Here is a 4,755-nt window from a genome sequence, read left to right as displayed (position 1 = left end):
AGGGAGATGGAAAGGGAGAGGGATGGGGAGAGGGAGAGGGAGATGGAGGGGGAGAGGGATGGGGAGAGGGAGAGGGAGATGGAGGGGGAGAGGGATGGGGAGAGGGAGAGGGAGATGGAGGGGGAGGGGAGATTGAGATGGAGAGAAGGAGGGAGATGAGATGGACAGAGCATGAGCAGTTCTCAAGTGGGCGCCTCACATACTATCAAAAATGCTTTATTGCTTATGATTTGCTATTTAAAGTGTGTTTCTAAATGTGCACATTATTAAAATACACTCTTTGAGAGCCATCAAGAGGCAACCCCCTTTCCCAGGATGAAAAACGTCAATCAAGCTTTTCTTCCTTTGAAAAGTTGGTGGCTCTGATTGGAACTAGTGCTGGAAATGAGGTTAGGTGTGGGTGATGACAGCAGCATTTTTGGAACTCATTCTTTATATGATAAAAGTATTTTTGTTTGTGTAACGTAATCTTGGCATGTGACCCGGAGCTGCCACCTTTGCATTCTGGTTTCCCAGGGTCAGTGCGACTGATGGCAGCACAGGGCACGTCTCCACGCTGACCCCACCTGACCTACCAGGGCTGGGGCTCCAAGTCCCCATAGAGTCACTGCTGGAATTAGGAGCAGCTAAAACCAATGGTGCTGTAAAAAGTAAAGTAGAGGTTCCTCTTCAAAGAGAATCTCCTCCCCGTCTAATTAGAAATAAATAGTAACTTCTCTTAGAAGCAAAATGGATTCAAAGACCTGTGCTAACATTCTTAAATATCTGCTAGCCGTAATAAATCAATGTACTTTACGTTCTTAGCTCCCACAATTTAGCCTAAATATCCACGCTGGGATGCTTATGCTGGTCCGAGGGGGCATTAGGTCATAGCCTGTTCCTCTCCCTTATTCGGAGGTGTTTTTACCTTTCTCAGCATTCCACATGTTACTTCCTCCTTCCTTTGTTCTCCTCTGTCTTTGCCTCTTTTAAAAAGTTCTAAGTTGCTAGCCAGTCGGGACAAACACAGAATGTGAGGTCCTGTTCCAGCCAATGGAAACCGGACACAGCAGGAGGGTGGACATGTTAGGTTATAAATGACGCTGTCTCCTTTTTTCAGTGTACTCTCAGGGCAAAGCTGCTGGCGAGTGTACCCTTTCTGCAGAAAGTAAAAATGGCCTTGCTGAGGAGATTCAATTTATGTTCAAGTGCTATTTCTTTATGGCACCGGGGAACAAGCATTTCTAACAGCGTCCCCTGAGCCATATCTGGCCACATTTCCTCCTCCCTTCCTGGGTCTCGTTCAGTCACGCATTTGGAAAACGTTTATTAGGACCTAGAGAGCTGGCTGTGTGGTGCGCTACTGTTTCCTGTCTCTTAGGTGCAGCCATTAAGAGAGAAATAAATCTGACTGCATGCATATCAACAGGAGAGAAAAACTGCTCACAAATAAAAGCACACCATCATTTTATTTTGGTAGAAACATATGTAATAAAAATTTTGGAAGGACAATTTTGAGTGCTGGATATGTATCACTTCTACTACCCTTGGATAGAGGAACTTTGGGTTATTTTTATCTTTTATTTTACATGTTCAATATTGATTATATTTATTACAAAACACCCATATATCTTTCATATTTAGAAAAAAATCAAGTAAATCTATTTCAATGTTTAAAATATACTGAAGCACTGCTCCATAAATATTATTTTAAGAAGAAAGTATTACTCCAGTTTCATGGAGAAAGAAAAAAAATCACAAGAAGGCTGTTTCCTGAGCCCTACTCACAAAACATTCACACTGATCAACTTTGGAAGTCAGGCTCTCAAAGAAAATGTGCACAGAAGTGCCCGTGTCTGATATACTTATCCTGTAGAGGAAAGGAAGTCAGGCCAAGCAGGTCTGAGGCTCACGCACTGCCCACAGAGGAAACCGCTCCCCGGGCCGCCTTGCCCATTGGTGGCAGAGCCAGACCTCAGGGCTCTCCTGACACTGGTGGGTTCCAGTCCTGCCTGCACCTGAGAATCACCTGGAAACTTTAAAAACGCGAGTGCACGGTCCCACGGGGCTTCTGATTCACTCAGCCTGGGGTGTGGCCTGGCCATGAGGACTTTAAAGCTCCCCAGGTTGTTCTGAATATCCTGCCAGGACTGAGAGCCTCTGCACTTTGTCATACTTGCTCTCCCATCCCGGCTAACTGGCTCCTGGCCACAGTCCCAGGTGAGCTGTGGTTGGATGCATTTGTGCTGGAAGGCTCTGCAGCTTGGCTGGATGGGGGATGTCTGGTTTTGGCCCAATTCCTGTCAGATGATAGATGATCTCACTGCTTCACTTCGATCATCTCTAAAATGGATCTGGACATCTTTTAACCTCATGTCTTCCATCTGCAAACACAGTGAGTAACATCAGAGATGATCAATGCAAATACGGCCCCAAGAAATTGCAAACAGCACTCTGATATCGCTAATACCTTTTACTATTAGGCAGTCCAAAAAAACCCAGTGCTGGGCATCTTAAAATTATGTTCTTAGTTGAAGCCTCTAGGTGAAAACCTGGTCTTAGTAAAACTGTACTTACAGTCAAATTCCACTGACACTCAAAGCATTATTATTATTTTCACTTTTCATCTTAAAAATTATTTGCAGATTCCCTAGCTCTCCTTGAATCTCTCAGTGTTTTGCAACTGCATTTTAATTTTTTTTCAAGGTTCTGACAAATGCCATGACAAAATGAGGAAAGAGTGTTGCGTTTAAACGAAAAGTTTAGCAAAGAGGAGAGGCTGTGACGCTGGAGATGGAGGAGGCGCCCGGACGCCATGAATTTGTTCCTTCTACCCTCTCTCTTTGAATTTCAAATGAGAATTGGAAAATACAGTAATTATTCAAGATTTTAAACTGTAATGCAGTGAAATACTCCTTTCTTCGGGATAGCAGGGTCTTTCCTGGAGGCAGGAATGTGCGACCTCCTTTGGCAAGTCTTACTCACGGTGTTGTGCAAACCTGGCCGTGTGTTAAAGTCAGCGGAGGCTTCAGGAGGGAGAATTTCCCAAGAAGAAGGTCACTTCTGGCCTCGCTTTCTGGGACATCAACAGACTCACAGAGAATCCGAAAATCAGAGAATCCATGCCAGGGGAAGGCAGAGGTTGCCTGTTACTCTGCTTAGAAGGAGCTGAAGGCCCTTGTGAGGATGGGTCTATCCAGGAAGCTCCTTTGGGGAAACCAAGCAGAAAGGAGGCCTCAGGAAATTCCCCTGAGAGATACAGACTGTAAGTATCCCGCCCCCACCCCCACCCCGGCCTCCTTATTTTGGTCCTCTCCTTGCTTACATGCGAATTGCAATACTTAGGTCAGGACCAAAACATAGGAGAAGGTAACAGCAGTAACGGACATAGGAGTGAGGCCACCTGGCCAAGTGTGATCTTGCTTCCAGGACCGACGAATGCACAGCCAAACAGATGTGAGACCACATAGCTTATCCTGCCGCCTGCCTTCTGTAGCTGCACTTCTCAGCCTTCCGACCACCCCAGGATTCATCCTGCCTCGCCCAGCGTTGCTGTTTCTGCTGTCCTGAAGGTCTTACCTCCTGTGGCCCCTTCTGTCCCATCCTGGTGACTGTCCACACTCCTTTCGAGTGCCCACCTGTGCAAATCCCAGCATGGCCTGCCTCCTTCTGTGTGTACTGCTCAACTCTGCACCCCGCCCTGCTCCCCACACCACGGTGGGAAGCAGCCACGTCTTTTCCTCCCCGTGTCCTGCACCTGGAGCAGAGCCCAGGTGACGGAAACCCAAGAGCTTTCCTTGAGGAAATAAAAGCAAATGGAGCTGGGCGTGGTGGCTCACACCTGTAATCCTAGCACTTTGGGAGGCCGAGGTGGCTGGATCATCTGAGGTCAGGAGTTTGAGACCAGCCTGGCCAACATGATGAAACCCCATCTCTACTAAAAATACAAAAATTAGTAGGGCGTGCTGGTGGGCGCCTGTAATCTCAGCTATTCGGGAGACTGAGGCAGGAGAATTGCTTGAGCCCAGGAGGTGGAGGTTGCAGTGAGCCAAGATTGCGCCATTGGCACTCCAGCCTGGGTGACAGAGGGAGGCTCCATCTCAAAAAATAAAAGATAAATTAAAAAAAAAAGGGAACAGAAGGCTCAGGTCAGTGCTCTGCTAGGCTCTTCAAGTGCTTGCTTTGGTATTTAAATTAAAACAATGTATCTAGTTGAGCTTCTTGTTTACATTTTAAAGGCCAGTCTTTGTTTTTTTTTAAAGACAGGAAGATGCTTCCATCTTCCTGCAGCTAATTGATTCTATCACCTACTAAAAGTAGGAAAGAGCTCTGGGGTGGAAAAGCCCCTTCCACCCCGACAGATGCTGAACACCCATGCACGGGGGCTTTCCAGCCCCAGGGAGAAATCCCACGTGGGCCTGGTGTGGTTCGTGCACACAAAACACAAGACACACACGCTCACCAGCAGGTCATCCACGTCTCGTTTACATTTTATGCTGTAGCTGACGCAGCGTCCCTACAACATAAAATCACAGTATGTTGCCTATAGATCTGAACCCTCAATATAATGTCACATCCGACTGTACGCAATGTTTCTACGATGAATACGTTTCCGTGCAACGAGGACATGAACAATGAACCCAAGTGTGAACAGTGTCTTAGAGTTACTTTATTGGTAACATACAATGCTGTTTCTTTTTATTGTTGCAATAAAATGAACCCATAAGCTTTGTGCTGTAGTGCCCAGGAGCTGACAGACAGCAGGAGAGGGGCCTC

This window comes from Mandrillus leucophaeus, unplaced genomic scaffold, assembly GCF_000951045.1.
Source record: "Mandrillus leucophaeus isolate KB7577 unplaced genomic scaffold, Mleu.le_1.0 Scaffold6, whole genome shotgun sequence".
NCBI lineage: Eukaryota > Metazoa > Chordata > Mammalia > Primates > Cercopithecidae > Mandrillus > Mandrillus leucophaeus.
Note: the sequence above shows the minus strand (reverse complement) of the source record.